Source organism: Vicia villosa, linkage group LG5 (assembly GCF_029867415.1).
Source record: "Vicia villosa cultivar HV-30 ecotype Madison, WI linkage group LG5, Vvil1.0, whole genome shotgun sequence".
Taxonomy (NCBI): Eukaryota; Viridiplantae; Streptophyta; class Magnoliopsida; order Fabales; family Fabaceae; genus Vicia; species Vicia villosa.
Genome location: NC_081184.1, coordinates 13,543,132 through 13,568,115, shown reverse-complemented (window position 1 = coordinate 13,568,115; position 24,984 = coordinate 13,543,132). Strand labels below are relative to the sequence as shown.

The window sequence follows — 24,984 nt, the reverse complement described above, 5'->3', positions numbered from 1 at the left end:
TAAGTGTGTTTGTCACCGAACTGGGTAAACATATCACTGTATTCTTTACTTTCTGCACTATTATTATCGCTGTTATCAACTTATTCATAATTGTTAAGTGCTCAGATATTGTGTCGTGACATCTCATTCGACATCACATATTTGATACTATATTTTCAATGGGTATATGTCCAACGCCCATGAAGAGCCCGAAGACGAAGAAGGTCCAAAAAAAGGACAACCCTCAACCAGATAATGTTGTTGAAGCTAGTTAGTCCATCAAGACAGTCTAGGATTGTAGAGCTTCTTCTACTGCTACAAATACTCCTCTAAATGCAGAAGAATTATAGAAACTAAAAGGGATTAACCTTGTTGAATATTTGAAGGATATGATGAATGCAGGGACAAGTTCTACTTCTACCTCTTCAGCTAATTTTGCCAGTCCTGTTTCTGTCTAACCTACTGACAAAATTCTCCACAAGATCAAAGTAGTTGTTTTTGGTTGAATATGAATGGAATCATATTCAAAAACTCTTCTTGCAACTCTAATGATTTAGTTTAGATTTGTAAAATGCTTGTATGGAGATGGTCGTGCGGTTCGGTTCCGAGTCATAAAAGCATCCTATCCAAAAATAAAATTTGAGTGGTACAGATGTTTCTTGAAAACAAATCCAATTTGATGGCAATTTTTTTTAAATGCCAAAAGATTAATAACTTAGAATAAGGCATAAGTAATGCCCAAAATTACATGTTGTCTGTTACAAACTCCACTCCATCTAAGATACAAACAAAATAAATTTAAGGCTTAATATTAACAACCTAAGCATAATACCAAAGCACTACACTTAAAATGATCATCTCTATAAATCTACATATCAACCACCAGTCTCTTCATGATATAATACTATTACATGATATTTTTGTTCCACAATACACATATTACTTCCTTGGTCTTAAGCCATTTCCACGAGTGCCATTTTACTTCCTCTACTTTGGCCTCAACCGAACCATCTTTATCTCGAATTTTTTTTTCATTTCTAGCTTTCCACAATACCCATATTTCGGCAAACCAAATTACTTTAAATCGCTCAATTCTCACTCTTCCATAAGCCATGAGTTCCGAGAATTGGAAGTAGTTTTCCAATACTGCATAATGTAGTGCAGAGCTGATATGCAACCATTTTAACATCTGTCGCCAAACTTCAGTTGTTGTTTTGCAATAGAAAAAAATGTGTTGTAAACTTTCTTCCTTTCCACAACCAAAGGCACTAAAATTTTGTGATTCCTACATAATGTTTCTTTTGATTAGGTTGTCTAAAGTTGGGATTTTTTTGTAGCATTCTCCATACTAACGTCGATGCCTTTAACAACACTAAGTCTTTCCATGCAATTTTGAGATGTCTTAAGTCTTCATCTTTCATATCGGCTAGCAGTAAATGGTACGCTTCTTTGGTCGAGTATAAGTTTCTCGACCATGTCCAAGAATCTCTCTCCTACTCTTTAAGTTCTATTGTTTGGATTTCACTTAAAATATCCTTCTCTAAGGTTTTTTCATCCTCATTAGAGTTCTCCTCCATTTAATTTTCCGATGTTGGTTATCTCCATCCCCGTGAATCACCTGTCTTATCGTCATTTCGTTATCTTCGGTCAGAACATACAAATCTAGATATTAATCTTTCAAACACTATGCCAAATTTGTCTCTTAGCAGCACCCCTACGAAAGCGCTTTTAGGAAAAATAGTTGGTATAGGTTTCGCTAAAAACAAAATAAAAAAACACGCAAAAAAAGAGCTCTTATAGGGGGGGTTACGAAAGAGCTTTCAAAAGGCGCTCTTATAGGGGGGTTACGAAAGAGCTTTCAAAAAGCGCTGGTAAAGGCATGGGTACGAAAGTGCTTCTCAAAAGCGCTCTTATAGGTGGGTTATGAAAGCGCTTTTAAAAGCGCTGCTATAGGGGGTGGGTTACAAGAGCGCTTTTACCCTAAAAAGCGCTAGTATAGCCGTGGTTACAAAGGCGCTTTTCAAAAGCGCTTTCATAGTTGTTTCATAATTAAAATTTTTAAAATCAAAATTATTCTAATGCGTTTCATAATTCCTAATCCTCTTTCTCTACCATCGCTGCCCAGAAACTGCAAACTCAACCTCAAAACCTCAAAACTCCATCGCCGAAGAAGACGGAGACGAAGAACTTAACCTCAAAACCTTACCTCATCCTCAAATCCGCAGCACTTAACCTCCATAAAAATACCCTCCACAACCCACGCCCAGAAGATAAAGACGAAAAAGAATTCGAGAATAATCGCTGGAGAAGAGATCGCTAAAGAAGAGAAGACGAAAGAGGTACCCGATTTAAAGGTTCTTCCATTTTCATGTTGTCTTCATTTATGATTGTATCACTGTGTAACGTGTATGCTCTGATTTTGATTTAATGAAACTTTGGATTATTTAGGGATTTACTGGGATTAGGGTTTATAGTTCTTGAATGATTGTTGCGGTATTTCTGTTTTTGAAATTTGAAAGATTGAACATTGTTGAGAGAAATCGCGAGTGAGAATCCATGATGAGAGAAAGCAATCGAGAGAGATGGTCTTTGCAAATTGTTGTTATTCATATTGATGTTCATATTGATGTTGAACACTAATTGTTGTTCATATTGATGTTCATATTGATGTTGAACACTAATTGTTGTTATTCATATTGATGTTCATATCGAGAATCCATGATGAGAGAAAGCAATCGAGAGAAATCGAGTGAGAATCCATTTGAAAGAATTGAAAGATTGAGCATTATAGAATTGCGTTGATATTCATATTGATGTTGAACACTAATTGTGTTTTTGTTTAGCTTACTTGACAAAAAACTATGATTTACTATTGTTGTTGTGGCTGCCCGGATACTAATAGCATGATAAAACCATGAGTTAATTCTTGTTTTGCCCACTTTTGAACTTAATTGGAATATACCATGAACTTGTTGGTTTTTAAGCTATGGAGTATGACCTCATTTTTATGTATACTCACATTAATGCACTACTTATGCTCAATAAATACACATGTAAAAATGCTTGTCTATCCATGTCATTTTATACTCTTCAATTAAGTTTTTTATTTTATATTTTTCAGGAATATCTTTGCTAGATAGGGGTTACTTGTGAAGAGTGAAAGTTTGATCGTTTTCAAGAATCTTACATTATGTGGGTCTAGAAGTTGCTTACTACTATACAGGTAATTAATTGTTCTCTCTCGCCAAAGTAATATGTTGCGTTTTATTGCTTCGGATTCATTCTGTGTATCCTTAGCGTTTTGACAGAAACGCATTATACCGCTTTGTGCCTTAATAATTAGTTTTTTTTGTTTAGCTTAATTAAGACATGAGTGATAGATTCTAAACTGTGCTAATGTTTTAATGTATTGAAGTTTTAACATGAGTGATAGATTCTAAACTGTTTTAATATTGTTTTAATAGATAGATATAAGAGAGGTTTATGTTATAATATATTTTTGGTAGACTAGAGAGGTTGCATGTTAAATCTAATAGTTCTGTAACATAATTTTTCCCTACCAGCCTGTGGCTTATTTTCTCTGATTCCATACTAAAAACAGAACAAAACACTAACAATTGAACTGCCATGTCCCTTTGTGTCATTCTCATTGGTGTAGTGTAATACTCATTATTCGGACATGTGGAATATTCTCTGATTTTTAAGTGATGAACTTACTAACTTTGTAATTTTTAGATTATATTAAGTAATACTCATTATTCCGACATGTGGAATATTCTTGATATCAATTTCGTTAATCGTTAAGTGATGAACTTACTAACTTTGTGAATTGAAATCGCTATAGGGGTTACTTATGAAGAGTGAAAGTTTGATCGTTTTTGTTTAGCTTAATTAAGACATGGATAAGACATGGATAAGACATGGATGAATTCAAACCGATTGTCGAAAGAGTAAGAGAAAGGGGTATGGGAATTCGTTAACTTTGCGGTTGTGCACTCCAAAGACCCGATTCGAATGCCGTGTCCTTGCATGGGTTGCTGTTATGGGGATAAGGTTGACGGGAATCAGTTGGCATCGCATTTACTACGGTTTGGAATTGATAGAAGTTATACTGTTTGGAGTTTGCATGGTAAGAAAAGTAACGGAAATGTTGAGTCGAGGTGTAATACGAAGTATGCTTCAAACGACAATTGAACAGGCACATATGATTGTGATCGAGTCGAAGAGATTGCAGAAGCGCTTGAAGAAGATCTTGAGGATTGTCCCAAAATGTTCGAGAGGTTGGTAAGCGATGCAGAGAAACCGTTGTATGATGGTTGTTCAAAATTCACAAAATTGTCTGTGGTGTTAAAGTTGTTGTGGTGTCGTTTTCTTTTACCTCCCCGTTTCACTTGGGAGGACGGCACGCTAAACCCTTCACGCGAAATTTGGAAGGAGAATGCGCCCGTGGTGGGATGAATTTTATTTCAGTTCTTCCTACGATATCACACGAACTTTCTTATTTGTCCTACAAGTAGGAAAGGGGAAAAAAGATCTCAACTAAACCCTAGGAGTTTGCTAAGTGTGGGGATTTCACCTAGACTAGAAATTCTGGAGTCCGGGAGGTCGGTTATACATAGGGAAGTGTTTAAACACCCTACATATCTGTAGTACTCTACAGGAACCTTCTCTGTGTCATTGTGATTGTGTTTGCTGCTAATGATTGGGAAAGTTTCTCCTTTGTATTAGGAGAGAGAATTGAATTGATTTAAAAAAGACAGACAGACAAACAAACTGACTATTTTTGGTATTTTATTAGCTCGCTGAGATTCCTTGTGAACCTCATGCCTACATATCCCTAGTGGAAGTCAGAGCTTAATGTAGTTCGGGGAACTAACTAGGGAAATTAAATGTTTTTGGTGCCTTGCTTGAAGCTCAAGGTTGAAGCTTGGAATTAAATCTCTGTTTACAGTAAAGAGACATGAAATCATCTCTACAGAGAGGTATTCGTACTATTCTACCACAAACATTTAAAGGAGTGACAGAATAACTGAATTCATTTCATTCAAGAGGGGGACCTTACTTGTGTATGTGCAAGTATACCAGTCAAATGCCTCTTCAATGAAAGAAAGTTGCTCATCCAAATTAGGGAAAGTTACCACATGTCTGGGTTTTACTGCCAGCTCATGCCTTTCAAAATCCTAAATGGGAGACTTGATTAAAATTGAAATTGAAATGGAAATGTTAAAAAAAAAAAAAAAAAAAAAAAAAAAAAAAAAAAAAAAAAAAAAAAAAAAAAAAAATAAAAAAAAAAAAAATGTGAAAAAATAAAAAAAAAAAAAAAAAAAAAAAAAAAAAAAAAAAAAAAAAAAAAAAAAAAAAAAAAAAAAAAAATAAAAAAAAAAATAAACAAAAAAAAAAAAAAGAAAAAAAAAAAAAAAAAAAAAAAAAAAAAAAAATAAAAAAGAAAAAAAAAAAAAAAAAATAAAAAAAAAAAAATATGTTTGTTCAAAGCCCAAGGTTGTGGCTAATTGTTGAGGATAATTGAATGAATGACTCTATTTTATGTGCCTTGTACAAAGCCCAAGGTTGTGGCTGACTCTAGCTAGGGAAAACATTATTTTCTGCCTTGTACAAAGCCCAAGGTTGTGGCAGACTCTTAAATAAACTGAGTATGGATGACTCTATGGGGAAAAGATCCTAGGTGTTAGGAATCTTTGACACATGAAAATATGGTTTATCTGCCTTGTACAAAGCCCAAGGTTGTGGCTACTGAATGATGAAGAACTCACTGGGGAGACTCTATTATCTGCCTTGTACAATGCCCAAGGGTTGAGGCTGACTCTTGACAGGGGAGTTTTATTGTTTGGTGCCTTGTATGAAGCCCAAGGTTGAGGCTAACTATTTTTGTTGGTTTTGACTCTACTGAGGAGATTTTATTGATTGAAAGATTGTTTTTTTTCTTTGGAAGCTAACCCTTTCCAGGGATTTTGACTCAGCTGGAGAAATTATTTGGTAAAAGACTGACTTTATCATGTTTTTTGGAGGCTGACCCTTTCCAGGGGTTTTGACTCTTTTTTGGGGAAATTATCTCCTAAGAGAAATGAATCTTTATTTTTTGACATTTTATAATTGACTTTGGAGGCTAACCCTTTCCAGGGGTTTTATTGGAATGATGGATTGATTTTTAATTGACTTTGGAGGCTAACCCTTTCTAGGGGTTTTATTAAAAATGAAAGAATGTGTGGAAGCTAACCCTTTCCAGGGATTTTGTTAACATGAATGGCAGAAAGATTATCTAATGGAGACTTCTTGTTTAAAGCCCAAGATGAAGGCTGACACATGCTGAGGAGAAAATAAACATAGATCCTAGACTCTGCTAAGGAAGATTGATGAAGATAAGGGTGACAGAGACTGTCCATGTCTCTCATTCCAAAAGGTGTACTCAATGCAAAATTGAGACAAACTTAGCTTGTTTAAAGTCTGGTTTAAATTGGAAGAAACTCACCAGGGTAGGCTAAAAGGTAACTAAAGACCTGTTCCTATGTTTATAAGAAACCTGATGGGTCCTTGTATACAAGCTCAAGAGGAAGCTGGAAATGCTTTTAAGAAGCCTGTGGGTCCTTGTACAAAGCCCAAGAGGAGGCTAATCGAGGGTCCTTGTTATAGCACAAGAGAAAGCTATGTAGTTTTGAACTTATTTTGGCTCTAAGCAAATGGGTAAGAGGTTTCACCAGGAATAATTCCTCTTTGGGTGGATGTGCCCTATTATTTGGATTCTAAGGTTTTTGCCAAGATGTTTCACCGGGAATAATTCATCTTGGTGGTTTGAACTACAGATCTCTAATTAGGAAAGAGCCTTCACCGGGAAGACATTCTCAATCCTAGGCCATATTCCTATAATATATATATAGTTTAACTGTCCTAAGGTTTATACTCAAACGTAGTTCTAAACTAATATATATATATGCACAGTTTATATTTGACAGTATTTTAAATAAAGACTGTAAATTGAAAGCTTGTAAAGCCTAACCTGGATGGAGTGGAGGCCATTGAAGAAGTATGTACAGAGCCTCAACAGTAATTTTTGTTGTTTTGTTGATAACAGTTGAATATATATATGATAAATAGTTAATGGTTTTTGAAAACAGAAGAAGTGAAGATGGACAAAGGTCACATAGGTATCTGAAGAGTTTCACCGGGAATAATGCCCTTCAAATACCAGAAGAATATTTTGAAAACAGAAAGAAGATTTTGAAAATACAGTTTTGAAAACAAGCTAAGAAGAGAAGGTTTTTGGGACTTACACTCTATTAGAGGCCCAGTACTTTATAGTACTGGCTACAAAAGCAATTGAAAAATGATTTTGAATGATACAAGGTTTTGTTGTTTGAAAACCCTAATCATTTGATTTTATTCGGAGATTGAAAACAGTTTTGAAAATTGACAAAACTCAACTTAATTAAGGTAAAAATAAAGATCTTTTACCTAATTAAGACCTAAACAATTAGGGTTTTATCATAAAATTATTTACAAAATGATTAGGTTAAAATAAAGTGACAATATATATTTAAAGTATTTAAGAAAACACTTAAAAACATACTACTTTAAACCTAATTAAAATACATGGAATAAATAATATTTTTATGATTTTTTTTATTATTCACAAAATAGATATATTAAATGACAAGTGTGTAAAAAATGAAGTGAAAATGATTTAATTTGATAGGTTAAATATTTATGTGAAGTTATGAAGAAAATAAGTGTGAAAAGTGGTAAAAAATATAGAAATGTCTTCACCAAGGCTTGAACTCACGCCCTTTAGGTCACACACCCAAAACCAAACCACTGGGCCAGCGCGCGCATGGTGATAGTAACTTGCACTCATTTGGTTATGTTTCAAAACAAGTGGTAAATCATTGAAAAATAAAAGAATCAAAAAGTCTGGGGCGAGGGGGATTCGAACCCCATACTTGAGGCATGATGAGACTAAGGGCGTATGGGAGGCCACTAGGGCAAGTTTGTTCAGTCGTTTAAGGAACGCCTACCATTCAAAATAAAATAAACTTTGGCCCCAGATTCAAATTTTGCGCGCCATGGCCATAGTCATCTTCTTCCTCGAGCTCAAGGATTTTCAAAATCCTAACTCTCTGGTTTCTCAACTAAATGACATGATGTAAACATCAATCTTGTTCTAAACTTCCTCACGAATCCAGATATGTAGCTAACATTTATTTATATGAACTACAGCTACCTAATTTCTCAGAAAATTCTAAGAACACATAAACCCTAAATTTGAAATTAAATGACAAACAAGATGAATAAATGCAAGATGATAGAGGGTTTTCAATCCTCTGATGATGCTAAACAAGATAGAATCGAGCTTTAACTCAAAGAGTGCTTAAATTAAAGAGGTGAAGTTCAGAAACTTACCTCTGAAAATGGAGGTCGTGAGGGTGATGGAGAACACCTGGACTTGAATGAATGATCTCAATAGCTTCCCTGAGACTCAATGATGCTAACTGAATGCTTATTGGAGCTTGAATCCTCCTGAATTTCTCTATGGACCTCCCTCGATTTCAGCTTCAAGTGAACATGGAGGCTGTTGAATTTGGAGTTACAGATGAGCTGCAGCCATCTGGTTAGCTTCACTATGACCTGATGAGTGTGCCTGGATGATTGGCTTGGCTTGAAAATTCCTGAATTGTTCTGTGGTCCTCCAACTGCAAGTGCTCCAAAGTGAGAGCAACAATGGTGTTCCTCCACTTACAGAAGTGATCCAGGTGCTTGGATCACCTCAAATGAACTCCCTTGAGATGTTAGAATGCTCACTTTCCAAAGATAAGCTCTGGTTTGAAGAAATCGATTCTTCTTGCCAAAGAACTTTGAAAAACAATGAACATGAGAAGAGAAAGAGAAAGCAAGGAATATGGTTGCTTTGGTGTGTTTTTGAATGAGGAATGCTTCTGTATTTATAGGCAAATGGATGCAGATCAATTGGCTGTGGTGAGCTTGCTTAGTGTAGTGAGTTTGGTTTCTTAGCCATGAAGAAATTCAAAGAATCTCCAAAATGCAATGATGCATTTTCGGGCTAGCTTCCCCTATCCATTGATTCTATCTGATCTTAGGGGACATTTCAGATGCAAAGTGAGCTCTAATTGGTTGATGAGAAGATTCCTTGGGTGATTCATCAATTTGCCATAAATTCACAAATGTAATCATTACATAATCACATGTTCTTGTTTTAGGAATCTTCTTCAATTATCATGGCATGGTGAAAATGAATGCATGGCATGTTTTCAGATGTGTTATGGGTCGTGTAGCATCCATAATTAAGGTCATGTGCACAAAATTTCAAAGTTCAAAAATGATGCATGACCTATAATTTTACTTCATGAGGCCAACTTTGAACAAGCATAACTCTTAGCTCAAATTGAATTTGGAGAAGGTTGAACACAATTTGGAAAGCCCTAAACATCTACTTCAAATCATTAGTTTATGTCTTCTTCAGAATAATTTGGGAAATTTGTGAAAAATGAGCCCAAAGTTGGATGAAAACTAGGTTAAAACACTTAGAAAATTTTCTAAGTGTTTATGACCTAAAACTTCAAAATTTTCAAAACCCTTAAATGGTTGATCTTTTGAAAAAAGTTCTTATGTGAGATGTTGTTTTATTTTACAAGATCTACAACTTTCATGTTGGAAGTTTTTTGAGTTGTGTAGGTGAAATTTTGAGTTCCCATAATGCCCTCAAAAACCCTAATTCCCGACTTTTTGCTCCTTGATGAATTTCTTTGAATTTCTTTGGTCAAATGACTTTGACATCCATATATTGATGATATTGATCTTTGAAAGTCATTTTTGACCAAAAACCTTAAAAGTCAACGATGATCCCACACAGTTGACTTTTTCCTAACAAAGTGAATTTTTGGGCTTTTGTGTAGAAACAAGATCTTTTCCTCAAATGAATGATGTAAATGGATTATATTGAGGTAGTAGAGATTCTTGAATCATGTCTTGAGTTTTGGATCCATGCCCTGATTAAAAGTCAACTATCTTGGTGAATTAGGTCAAAAACCCTAATTTGTCGACCAGAGGACAATGATGAGTGTAGACTTTGAATTGAGGTGTAATGTCCAGTGGATCTTGTCATAAGAGTTATTTAAAGATGATTAATGTCTTTGAATGGTCTCTTTGGGCTTTTTAGGGTTTCCCAAAGGTGATCCCTGATTTTAGTCCTTGATAGGCTCCAAACCCTAGTCTGTTGATTTGAGTAATCCTGTACTTAGATGACTGGGTGTCTTAATCAATCATAGGTGTAATAATGAAGCTTTTGAGTCTTATGATTGTATTAGAGACTAATCTTCCTATTGATTGATCCTTTGCCTGAGTTTTCCTGTCTTTGAACACCCTTGATTGAATGTCAGACTGCTCTGGGTACTTACTCTGATTTGATGAAAATCCTGAAGATATGTCATCTCAGGGGGGGTCAAAAATTAGGGTATGACAGTTGTACAACTTAAAGGCGGACAATGGATGGTCAGATAAAAGTTTCACAGAGTTATTAGCCCTTATGAAAGATATGCTACCAGAGGATAATGTTCTTCCCAATCGAACGTATGAAGCCAAAAAGATGTTGTCCTCTATTGGCATGAGCTATGATAAGATACATGCATGTCCAAACGATTGCGTTTTGTTTCGAAACGAGTATGCAGCGTTGAATGAGTGTCCTAAATGCGGTGCCCCTCGATATAAGAAAAAGTTGTCTCCGACCAAGACACTTGACTTGGCATGCAGATGAAAGAATTATAGATGGAAAGTTGCGACATCCGGCAGACTCACCACAGTGGATGAAAGTTAATAGTGAATATCCTGAATTTGGAAAAGAAGCAAGAAACCTTCGCTTGTCATTGGCTACTGATGGAATGAACCCGCATGGTATTCAAAGTATCTCGCATAGCACATGGCCTGTGATTCTTATGATTTATAACCTACCTCCGTGGCTATGTATGAAGCGTAAGTACATGATGTTATCTATATGCTAATTTTTGGGCTTAAACAACCAGGGAATGACATAGACGTATACTTGGCACCCTTAATCGAAGATTTAAAGTTTTTGTGCGAGAACGGTGTGGAGGTTTACGATGGGTATAGGAAAGAAAGTTTCAACTTGAGGGCGATGTTGTTTGGAACAATTAATGATTTTCCAGCATACGGAAATCTATCCGGGTACAACAATAAAGGTCAAAAAGCGTGTCCTGTTTGTGAAGATGAAACCGATACGACAAGATTGGATCTTTGTCAGAAGAATGTCTTTCTCGGCCATCGTAGATTATTAAATTCTAATCATCATTACCGTGGGTGGAGAAAAGCATTCAATGGAAAGGCCGAACAACATACAACCCCGCCTTTTTTGACAGGTGATCAAATTTTTGAAAAGGTGAAAGATGTGAGCACTCAGCTTGGCAAGTCTTTTGCACATTCACTTGTCAAGGGTGGGTGGAAGAAGAAGTCAATTTGTTTTGAACTTCCATATTGGAAGTCGTTGTACGTAAGACATTTCCTCGATGTTATGCATATTGAAAAAATGTATTTGACAGCGTTATAGGTACGTTACTCAATATACAAGGAAAGTCTAAGGATGGCCTTAACATAAGGAATGACATGGTAAAGATGGGAATGAGAACTGAATTGGGACCCGCGACAAAAGGAAGACGAACATATCTGCCACCTGCTATTTACACTCTATCTAGAAAGGATAAGAAAACATTGTGTAAGTTCCTCAGTGAAGTTAAAGTTCCAGAAGGGTACTCTTCAGATATTAGAAGACCTGTGTCCATGAAAGACCTCAAGTTAAAGAGTTTGAAGACGTATGATTGCCATGTTATAATGGAACATTTTTTACCAATAGGTATACGTTCTATTCTGCCAGAAAAAGTAAGAAGCGCAATAACTAAACTGTGTTTTTTCTTCAGGTCAATTTGCAGTAAGGTGAGCGATCTTACCAACAATGCAAAAAGAGATAGTTGTTACTTTGTGTGATCTTGAAATGTATTTTCCTCCCTCGTTTTTTGACATAATGGTTCATCTAGTCGTTCATCTTGTGAAAGAGACACAATTGTGCGGACCAGCTTATATGAGATGGATGTACCCTGCTGAACGTTATATGAAAATATTAAAAGGGTATGTGAAAACTAGAAGTCAACCGGAGGGGTGTATTGCCGAACGATACATTGTTGAAGAAGCGGTTGAGTTTTGTACTGATTTTCTGTCAAATGTTCAATCAATTGGACTCCCCAAATCTCATATTGTTGAAAAACAAGAAGGAAAAAGGCTAATTGGAAATAAAGTTGTGACAGTATCAATGGTCGAGCGGGATTAAGCACACTTGTATGTTCTGCACAATGAGATTGAGGTTGAGCTGTATGTTGAAATGCACAAGGTTGTTCTCCGAGATTTAAATCCGAATAGAAATGAGAATTGGATAGTAAGAGAGCACAAGTATCGTTTAGATCCTGCTTTAGTAACAGAAAGGTTGAGATGTTTAGCATACGGTCCAAGTATAATTGTGTTTTCTTATAGCGCATACACAATTAATGGATACACATTTTATACCAAAGAACAGGATGATAAAAGTACTATGCAAAATAGTGGTGTTACCTTGGTAGCTGAAGCAATGCACATATCAAGTGCGAATGACTTAAATCCAAAATTTTCAAACTTGTCATATTTTGGGGTTATCGAGCGCATTTTGTTGTTTGATTACGCGAAGTTTCAGATTCCTGTATTTAGTTGCAAGTGGGTTGAAAATAATAATGGCATACGAATGGATAAGTCGGGATTTTTGCAAGTAGGGTATAAAGATGAGCCTTTCATTCTAGCCTCTCAAGCTAAACAAGTGTTCTATGTCAATGATCCGACAAGTACGAAATGGTCTATAGTGCTTTTATCTAACAAAATAGTTGATGAAAACATTGGAGATCAAGGTGATATTGGTGTTGGCATTGAATCTTGTACAAGAAACGATCAAAATGAGAATGAATCTTGTACTAGAAATGATCATAATGAGGGTATTTGGATCAATCCAACCGTCCGCGTTGTTAAGAGACGCGTAGAACACAATCCTTCCAAGAAAAGAAAGAGACGTTAGTGAAAAAGGTAATAGTATACATATTCCGACTAATGTGCTTTATTCAATTTGTACCGATTGTTATATATTCAATTTGTATAGTTTTTATCAATTTGTACTCCGATTGTTACAATACTTATTCAATTTTGGTGCATATTTTCGTTTTGTACATAACTTTTGAACCATGTTTCCGTTTGTCGACTTCTTTACATGAAACTATACTATTTTGACGATTCTGGAGCTGCTCATGCACTTATCTTTACATTTCGGAACTCTTTTTTTATCGGTTTTGCTTTTGCCCGTAGTCAAAAGTCGGGCTTAGGGTCTGAATTTTGGAAAACCGACTTCATTTTTGAGTCCGTGAGGTCGTTTTACCATAGCCATGTAAATTTCGTTCAATACCGCCAACTTTCTTTTTTTGACGCTTATTTTGATTTCACCGATTTCGATCCAGATTTACTTGTACATGCATGGTCTGACTTCCATTTGACTTGTATAATTTGTTAACTTATTAATAGTGTAATAATGTGCTTTAGTTTGTTTGATACAGGTTCAATGGCTAGCAATCAAGAAAACTCACAAGAAAACTCACAAGATAGAGATGCTCCGAATACAAATCCTCCACCTGATACATCATCAAAAGAAGTTGCATGAGGCATCACCATTATGAAGGGAATCATTCGACATAGAGACCAAGGAATAATATACCATTTGGAATGAAATTCTGATAACCAACCAATTGGTCCTAATTCTGCAAAGTTGACAAGCTATATTGGTACACTTGTTCGTTTGCATATTCCAGTCTATGTAGCTAAATGGAATCTGAAAAGCAAAGAGTTGGACGATAAAAAAAACATGATTTGGGACGAGCTTAAGGTATCATATATGGTTGTTGTTATTATCTTGATGATAATTTGTTTAAATTACTTATACTAACACACTCTATGCGTATGTTTTTTTGCAGAGTTCTTTTGACATACCAGATGAGCGTAGACGCTACATACTTGGTTTGGCCGGAAAATGATATAGAGGGTGGAAAGCTTTTTTGACAAACACCTATTTTAAGGATAAAGATGGGAACTTTCTTGAAGAGGCACCGGGACGGCCAAAAAATATGAGTTATTCATTGATGAAGAAGATTGGGATAAGTTTTTAGAGCAAAGAGATGAAGCTTTTCGGAAAATGAGTGCCACAAATAGTGCGAGAGCATCAAAACCCGCGTATCCATACAAAAAAGGGCGTTTGGGATATGCACGCTTAGAGGAAAAAATTGTAAGTAAATAGAAATGCGTTTTAATTAATTGTCTAAATGTTTTTTATTTGACAATTTTATCATTTGTGTCAATGCATAGTTAGAGGAGACGAAAAGTGAGGAAACCTCACTTCCTGTACATGTGTTGTGGAAGGAAGCTCGTGTGGGCAAGAATCAAGTTGTCGATCCCGATGTTCAAAGAGTTTATGCTGAATGTGTAAGTATAACACTGTGTCTTTAATTAAATCAAATGTTTTTTAATATATAATTGATTTTTTATCTCCACTAATAATTATTGAAATGTAAATGAATTACAGGAGACCATGTCACAATCGGTATCCACTGGTGAGGACCTGGATGATAGGAGCTACTTAGTAGAGCACTAGATGCTCCTGAGTATCCTGGTCGGGTGAGGGGTAAAGGTCATGGTGTGACTCCAACCTCTTTTTACAAGCATTCTAGGAGAAGAAATCCTACCAATGAAGAAGTGTTGCAAAAATTGCAGGAATTACAAGCACAAGTCTCTGAATTGCAAAGAGATAAAGAGATGTATATGAGAGAAAAATGCAAAACTTCATCGGTGAAAAAAACTAGTTATAAAGCTAGTATCAACTGTCAAAGAAAATTTCCCGAGGTAATTATAAATTTTTTTCCTTACAAATTGTTCTATTTTATTAATGATAATGACTCTATATTTACTATTGGTTTAGGGCATTTCATCTTGCCAACTATACTTATCGTCACCGAATTATCGCCTAGTTGGCAAGGGAAAAGTGCACAACACTTTAGGAGATTTACTTCACCATAGACCGCTCCCGGATGGACACCTGAAAGTATCAGTGGATGTTGTATTAGATCATGATGCGGTGCTACCGGTACCTGACATGGTCTCAGAGACAACATTGCTGCGAGATGCAATAGGGTCATTTGTTGAATGGCCCTCGGAGCTCATTACCATTAGTGATGAGGTATATTGAAAACCATTATGAATCATTTAGTTTTCGAATGTCAATTCTGCACCGTTTATTAATTATTTTTTACATTTTAATTTTAGACTGCTCCTACAAAATCCGCAATTAAGGGTAAAGGGATTTTACAGGAGGAGGAGTCTGTTGCATCACTAAAAGAGGTACATTTAAAGTGTTAATATATAATCTGAATCTAAAAATGCATGATTTTATATTTTACCTAACTTATATGATTTTTAGGCATCTGCTCGAGGGTCACAACAAGTGACGCAGCAAGTTCGTAGCGTACCACCCAAGGGTCCTTCGAAGCCAGCGGCAAAAAAAGGTGGTGCTTTTGTGCCTTAATACTGGACGACGCTCGGAAAACTTGTTGATATGTCCGATTTGAAGGATGGTGGTATCCGTGAAATCAATATGGATGAAGGTATCTTTGGTATTGAATTCATGTCAAATATTGCACTAGATGACTTGGAAGAGATTTTTACGCATGAACAACTAGGCGTCGGTAATATGCACTTATACATCCGGTAATATTCACTCATCCGATATATTATTTAATTAGTCGAACAATTTATTTACACATTTCAATGAAAATAATCTAATGTTTATTATGTTTTTATTTAAGGTTGTTGTATGACAGAGTGTTGCGCGGGAATGCATTGTCAAACAGATTCCGTTTCGTGTCTTCCGCCCATTGCAGCGGAATAACAATTGCTACGGAACTGGAATCAGTTAGACAGCGCTTAGTCGATAGATTCCTGTCCACCGGCAATAGAGAAAGTTTGATTCTTTGGGCGTATAATACCAGACCAGTAGGGTTAGTTTCTCATTCTTGGTTTATCTAATCTTTGTTTCTTTTGCGTAGTAAAATTTTCATATAACCTATTGTTTTATTTTATAGAGCACACTGGTTGTTGCTTTCCATCAACCCTATAAGAGAAGTGGTATATTTTCTGAATTCGGTAGATGGTGAGTGGACCAATTATCCGGCTATGAAAGCAATGATTGATACGTAAGTGGGATCATTCTAAATATTCGTGTATATTTATATACTTAATTATTTGTGAGATTGATCTAAATATATGCTTTTATATTTTTGTTAGATCAATACAAGTGTTCCGAAGTCAACGAGACGCACAGGTATCCCGGACTAAATCAAACAACATTACTTGGATCAAAGTGCAGGTACATTATTTTTCACAATTTTGCTTATAATATTTATGCTACTTGATAAAACAAGACAACTATAAAATCTTATTTGTTTTTCTATGTAGTGTCCGATACAGCGAAACAATTCAGATTGCGGATACTATGTTTTGAGGTTTATGAAAGAAATCAATCAAGCGGATCAATTAGAGATTCCAAACACGGTATGAATTTATAACTTAAGATAATTTCTTATAATTTATTACATTTAACTAAATCATTCATATTATGTTTTTGTTCTGTAGTACTTTGACGACTTCTATGCTGCTTCTTACACGAGACTTAAGTTGGAAGAAATCAAAGAGGATTTATGTCAATTTTATATTCATCAACTATTCATGTAGGTATGAATACATTATTGTGTGAACAGTTTTTTATGAATATATTATTTTGATAATGACTTTGTGTTTGAGTTTCTTTGGTGGATGTTGGTTCACGTTTGTTTTTGTTGTTGTTGAGCATTTAATTGACCGTGTTGTTCTGTTCATACATTGCAGGACCAGACCGGGAAACGATCAAACTTTTGAAGTATAATATTATAGTACTCTAGGATGGTTACTAACTTTGTTCATACTGTTGCCAATATTTGAAGTATAATATTGTTGATGTTACTGATTTAGTTTGTTTGACATGAGTTAGTTACATGTGAAACTTTCTGTATATATATCATACTTTACATGATTAATTTTGTTTAACAGGAACTATAATGATGTATATATATAATTTTGGATATTATAATGGTATTATATTAGTATATATATATATATATATATATATATATATTGTCCTACCTATGGTTGAAAATATATTGTCGAAAATATATTACAGGTCGAAAATATTACTGGTTGAAAATATATTACGGGTTGAAAATATTACAGGTGGAACTGGGAGGCTTAAATTACAGGTTGCACTTTAAAATACCTCATTTAGCAACGACAGCGCTTTTAAAAAACGCTCTTAAAGGGCCCCCTATAAGCGCACTCAAACTGTACTGAAACGAATCATAACAAATGATTATAAGAGTTGAATTGGACCGTTTTAATTTTTTAGAATCGAACCTAACCAAACAATTGATTCGCTACACCGGTTCTTAATTCTGAACTGTACGAAACTATTAGGTAACTATTTTTTAAGAGAACCACTTTTAAACCATTACATTTTTTTGAATTTTTTCAATAAAAAATCATTTCAGACTTTTTAAAAATAATTTTTTTCACTAATATATGTAATGTAAGTTATTTAAATTAAAATTAAATTTACAAATGTACTAAAATTATTAAAAATTAAATACTATTGTACGTAATATTGTTCACATGGAATAATTTTTCAAATTCAACTAGTTGAGAAAAAAAACGATATTGTTCTTTTGTTTGTCATGCAATAATATAGAATTATGGTACCGGGGTTTAAAGGCGAGATATGAGGATGTAGAATTGAAGGCTTTGATTGGAGACTTGAATTCTAATAATCGTGTTAGGAGATCCGTGTGGTGGTCGGATATCATGTCTTTGGGAAAACATCTACTAAAAGATTTTTTTGTGAACAACATAAAGTTTTGCGTTAGGCTTAGACATACTATTCCCTTTTGGCATGCTTCGTGGTTAGAAGTGGGAATTCTTAAATATATCTTCCTGGTTTTATTTTCTTCATCTCTTTTGCAGCATGTAGCCATTTCCGGTATGGGCGGTTGGATTCTTGGAGAATGGACTTGGGGCGACTTCGGAGTGCATTTCTCGGCCGCTATAGACATTGCAGCAACGCTGTCCCTCCTTTCTCAGCTGCTGCCATAAGCGGATTTCCACTGTACGGAGCCGGATTTGCCCAAGTGGCTCCCGGCGGAAGATGGTTCCTTTTCCGTTTCCTCTTGTTTTTGTGAGATCTACAAATTTTCTATTCCGTGTGACCCGGTAAATCGTTCTTATTTCGTTTATGCTACTATTTGGAAGGCGGAGGTTCCCTTTAAAGTTAAAACTTTTGGATGGAGATGTTTCAAGAATAAGATTCCAACTAGACATTTGCTTTTTAAAAGAGGTATCGTTTTTTCTCCTTCGAATCTCTTGTGCATTTATTGCAATGAAGTTAGTGAATGTCCAACGCTTTTTTTTTGTCAGATTGCCGAAGCGGTTTGGAAAGATATGGCATCATGGATGGGTATGAATTATATTAAGATTGATGAATTAATGGATTTTTTTTGGGTTTGGAGTAGTTATTGTCATCAAAAGAAAGTAAAGATAAGTAAAGAGGAATGCATTTGGTTGGCTATAATTTGGAGTCTTTGGTTGAATAGAAATGAAATTATATTAAAAAACTCTTCAAGGCTGAAACGATTGTTCAATAATGTAAATGATGCAAAGAATGTTAGATGTCATGCAGATGAGGGGAAATATGACGGATACATTCTTCATCCAGCTGGTTCTTTACAATGGAAGAAAGTTGATGCTTTGTATCCTGAATTCGGGAATGAGCCAAGAAACCTTAGGCTTGGACTTACTACATATGGCATGAATCCATATGGGAACTGATGTAGTAAATACAGTTCATGGCCCGTTTTCTTAATGATCTACAATCTACCTCATTTAATTTGCATGAAGCGTAAATACATTATGTTATCCATGATGATTTCGGGTCCAAAGCAACCGGGAAATGACATAGATGTTTATCTTAGTCCATTGATTAAATATTTGAAAGTGCTTTGGGAGGAAGGTGTTGATGTGTTTGATTCCTATTCTTGTAATTATTTCAAGTTGTGTGCGATGTTATTTTGCACAATCAATGATTTTCCTGCATATGGGAACTTGTGAGGAGGCTATAACGTGAAAGGGCATAAAGCATGTCCCATATGTGAAGAACGCACTTGCTACCAACAACTGAAAAATGGAAGGAAGTCAATTTACCTTGGGCATCGAAAATTTCTCAAACGATTTCACCCATATCGTAGGTTGAGAAAAGCATTTATTGGACACCCGAAAAATGAAATTGCTCCAAAAGCCTTAACTTGAAAACTAGTTTATGACAAAATGAAAGATGTCTGTGTTATATTTGGGAAGGACCAAAAGCAGACCATTGAGAAAAACATATAGAAGAAGAAGTTTGTGTTCTTTAATCTTTCATATTGGTCTAGTCTAGATGTTAGACATTGTATCGATGTAATGCATGTTGAAAAAAATGTGTGTGATAGTGTAATAGGAACACTTCTCAACATTCAGGGAAAAACAAAGGATGGTTTGAATGCTCATCTGGATATGGTTGAGATGGGTATAAGACAACATTTAGCTCCACAATCAGCAGGTAAGCGAACATATTTACCTCCTACATGTCATACTTTGTAAAAAAAGAGGAAAAAAGCTTTTGCGAGTGTCTACATGGCATAAAAGTTCCACGAGGCTACTCTTCAAATGTCAATGGTCATGTCTCAATGAAAGATTTGAAATTAGTTGGATTGAAGTCTCATGATTGTCACATATTGATGCAACAATTACTACCAGTGGCAATTCATGGAATATTGCCTAAAAAAGTTAAAGATTTCTTAACTAGGTTATCCTTATTCTTCAATTCTATTTGCAGCAAAGTCATTGATTCTAAGAAATTAGATGAGTTGGAAAATGAGGCTGCAATTATTTTGTGCCAACTAGAGATGTATTTTCCTCCTTTTTTTTGACATAATGGTTCACTTAATTGTTCATTTAGTGAGGGAGATTATGTTGTGTGGTCCTGTTTATTTGAGGTGGATTTATCCAGTTGAACGATACATGAAGATTTTAAAGGGTGTGTGAATAATTTACGCCGTCCCGAAGCATCTGTTGTTAAAAGATATATTGCAGAGGAAGCTATTGAGTTTTGCTCTGACTATATGTCATAAGCGGAAAAAATAGGAATTCCTAAGTCTCGCCATGAAGGAAGATGTGCAAGTAAGGTTTCACGAGGTTTAAAACTTAGGAGCATGAGGCGTGCAGAAGTAGTTCAAGCATAGTTGTATATATTGAATAACACTGTTGAGGTTCAATCTTACCCTCCTGCTCATAAAGTCATTGTCAAGGGAAAAAATTCTAGGGTGAATGAAAAGTGGTTGATGAATGAGCATAACAAGAATTTTTTAAAGTGGTTTAAAGAAACCATTTTAAATGAAAATTCAGCTTCTGTTACATTAAAATGGCTATCAAGGGAGCCTAACTTTGATGTCCTAACTTGGTCTGGTTATGATATCAATAATTTTTCATTTTATACAAAGACTCAGGATGACAAAAGCACCGTACAAAATAGTGGGGTTATGGTCGTAGCTGAGTCCCTGCACTTTTCTAGTTCAAAAGATAAAAATCCAATTATGGCATCCATGCCTTATTTTGGAATCATTGAAGAGATTTGGGAAGTTGATTTCATTAAATTTTAAGTGCCTGTTTTTAAATGTAAATGGAATGACAAAAACAGTGGTGCCAAAACCGATGAATTTGGTTTTACCTTGGTTGACCTTGAAAAGGCACCTTATATGGACGAGCCCTTCATTATGGCATCTCAAGCAAAACAAGTGTTTTATGTTCGTGATCCTTCTAACAAAAAGTGGTCAGTGGTTCTTCAAGGTAAAAATATGCATGGGCCTAATGAGAGTGTAGATTCAACCATAGATATTTTTTAGAGTCCTTTTTCTCAACATTTAATACATGGAATCAGGTATGTTACAAAAAATTTAATTATGTGTCAATTGTCTTCTTTAATGTTATTGCAATATTCTAATATCTTTAAATATTATTCAGATATTTGGAGATTCAACGCCATTTTATGATGATGACGTTACGAATGTTCAAGAATGTTGTGCAAATTTTATTTTAGAATTCATTTGACGTAACTTGGTTAGGTAAAAAATGGCAATCATAGGTCGGTGCCATTTATTTTTGTGCTTCTTTTATAAGCATCATAGTTTGTTTAGCTTTGCTTAGACTAGCTAGTGTTTTGATACTACTTTAGTTAGGTTTTGGCTAGAGTTATTTTGTTCTATGGTACTATTTGTGACATAATTATCGAATATTTTAAAATTGATGGAATTTATTTAAAAAATTGTTTCATGGTACAGTTTGTATTATGGTTGTGTATGAAGTTTTTGATTAGTATTTCGTTGTGATGAAATTTTTTATTATTCATAATTTGTTGTATACTATTATCGAAGAAACAAGAATAAAAAAATCATTTAAAAAGTGACACTGTGATTTTAAATCATAGTAATCGATTGAAAATAACATTACTAAATCAAGTGAATCGATTTAAATTTGAGATTCTAAATCGGATCATGTAGATTTAAAAAACTACATTACTTTTTAATTATTTTTTAAATGTGTCAAACCGATTGAAATACACATTTTTAAATTATACTAACCGATTTAATAAAATATTTTAAATCGGATCATACCTGATTTAAAATAAAAAACTTTCTAAATTCGTCATTATTAAATCGAAACATCAGCTGATTTAAAAAGTCATTTTTAACCGATTTAAAATGTGTTTTTTGTACTAGTGAGCGTCCTCAAGATCTTCTCCACAATTTTAACATTCGACATGTCTTCTCTACAATTCCTCATGTCGTTGGCAACCACCATAACCCTACCAAAATATTCTGTAACTGACTCACCTTGCTTCATGTCCAACAGCTCAAAGTTTCTACGCAATGTTTGCAGCTGCGCTCATTTGACCCTCGCGTTACCCTGATATTTGATTTTCATCGAATCCTAGAGCTGTTTCGATGTCTCCTTTTGTTCTAAATTAATATAACTTGCTTAAAAAGAATATAGAATGTTTAACAAATTCAAAATGTGAAACAGTACTATTCACATTCAATTTTAAAAGTTCAATTTATTTTTTTTATCGCATTTATCACCTATATGAAAAAATTAATCTTAAATATTATTAATTTGAAGAAAATATTAGTGAACAAAAGTTTTAATATTAGTGATTCAATATTAAATGGAAAATATTACTAATCAAACTTTTAACATAACCAACTAATATCATGCCTTAAAATGGTCAGTTCGGTTCCGTATATTTTGATTCGGCTAACAGTTCGGTTTGGTTATTGAACTGTTTAAAAATTATGGTTGGGTTCAATTATTTAACAAGAGTTTAGTTGGGTTATGTAGTTGAGTAGAGTATTATGAATTTTTTGAACAACCCTATCCAAAGGTCAAATGTGGATAAGTGCAAAATGAACTTAAGGTAAGTCGTGTGCTGTCATTCCAATCTATATCTATGTATCCCATCAGCCAATATTCCCAGCATTTTCCAGAGTGCCCGATTTAGCTAAACACAAATATTAATGTTAACAATATTCCCTAAACTTTTCCTTATTCAGTTGGACTTAGTATTAATGTTAATCACTCAAGACAAAATTAAGCTTTCTTGAAGCATCAGAATTACATTCACACTTAAACTCGTCAACAGCTGTTATTAAATTTCACAAGTTTCCACCTCTCCTAAACTCAAACAAACTATATATATATGCTTCATTTTATTCACGGATTGCATTCAAAATTTCAACTTCCTTTTCCTTAAGCAAATTCTAATAACAATCAACTTCCTTTTCCTTAAGCAAATTCTAATAACAATGGGGGTAACTTTTTTATGAAAATTGTGTGCATGCGTGTGCGTGTGAGAGATAATTTATTATTAAGCGTTTTTATCATTATAAAAATTTGCACCAATACTTTTAATTTGGAGAACAATAGATAAATTAATATTTGTAATATTAATACAAGTAATAAACAACTCAATATTTAGACAATAACTTCCAATATATTATATATGATCAAGGAAAAACCATAGATATGGAATCACTTAAATAGCTTCTAGTTAAAAGTAAAACATATCTTTTTAATTTCACCATCAGTAGTAAGTTGACCCTCGTATACCACTGTAAACACAACCACATAAGGTCTCTCACCACCATGAGCATGCCTTAACCATTCTCATTTACACTGCATAGAGATACCACACACACGTTTACTTTTTGACAAGCATAGAGATTCTTCAAATGCTTACCAACTAAGGTGACAAGGTATTCCATGTTTAGATCATTTCTCACAAACTTTTTCTTTGATAGATCAACATAATCTTTAAGGTTGGGCAAGTTGCCAATATATGAGGATTGTGACACGCGTCCGCCTCTATGTCCAATGCGCACTTTTCAAATCAGTCTACCATTCTTCAATACAATATATAAATAAATTATATTTATATTTATTAAACTTAATTTACCAAATTTAATGAATTGAAAATGCATTTAGTTAATTACCAATATAATGGAAACACAAGAAACCAAGGCAAGAATATCAAGACAATAAAAAAACTCGGGCAGGGAGCCTCGAGCTTTGCCTTCTTATCATCAATAACCTTGTAAACTTTTAAATAGAGGTTTGGAGTAATTGTCCTATAGGTTCCAGAGTTAGTAATGAGCACAGAGGCGTCACAGCCTTGAACAAAACAGTCTTGAAAATGCATCATAAGTAAGCCATGAGATAGTGTAGAATTAGAGATAAGATGATTTGAAATAATTGAATTCACAATAAATTCAATTTTGGGACAAGAACTCGAATAGAATCCTACATGTATCTCTTGTCAATCAACTACGTTGTTCACAATTCCCCAGATAAGGAAAACAAAATAAAAGTGAAAAAGCTTCCCCCTATTGATATTAAAAATTGCTAAAGGAAATAAAAAAAAAGAAGTTTAAATTACTAGTGCAAACCGTGATTAAAAAGTATGTATATGTACAATAAAATGAAGTATAAACAATTGTTTGAGTTTAGGTGCATCAAAGGGACGTGGTAACTTATGAAATATAGTCATTTAATACCAATTCACTAGTACAAAAATGTTAATTTACACCCGTTTTTTATTAAATTTACACCCATTATTTTTAATAAAAATCGGGTGTATATCCACAGGGTGAGAAATGTCTAACGAATTTACACCCGTTATTTTTAATAAAAATCGGGTGTAATTGGACGTAATTACGTTTTTAATTACACCCTGTTTTAATACAAATCGGGTGTAATTGAGCGTAATTACGTTTTTAATTACACCCTGTTTTAATAAAAATCGGGTGTAAATGGGCTTAATTACGTTTTAATTACACCCTGTTTTAATAAAAATCGGGTGTAATTGAGCGTAATTACGTTTTTAATTACACCCTGTTTTAATAAAAATTGGGTGTAATTGGACGTAATTACGTTTTAATTACACCCTGTTTTAATAAAAATCAGGTGTAAATGGACTTAATTACGTTTTAATTACACGTTTTATTAAAAATCGGGTGTAAATGGACTTAATTACGTTTTAATTACACCCTATTTTAATAAAAATCGGGTGTAATTGGGCTTAATTATGTTTTAATTACACCCTATTTTAATAAATATCAGGTGTAAATATGTTCTTAATTACCCCTTATTTTAGTAAAAATCGGGTGTAAATACGTCATTTATGAATGAACA

The 24,984-nt window shown here is 34.3% G+C and overlaps 1 long non-coding RNA gene across 1 annotated transcript; it reads left to right on the top strand.

The window, feature by feature from the left end:
* The first annotated feature begins 1,489 nt into the window (after positions 1-1,489).
* LOC131606304 (uncharacterized) lies at positions 1,490-13,957 on the top strand. Its single transcript, XR_009284802.1, has 3 exons — positions 1,490-2,318; positions 3,101-3,202; positions 13,638-13,957. It is a non-coding gene; the product is annotated as an uncharacterized LOC131606304 (long non-coding RNA).
* The last annotated feature ends 11,027 nt before the right edge of the window (positions 13,958-24,984 follow it).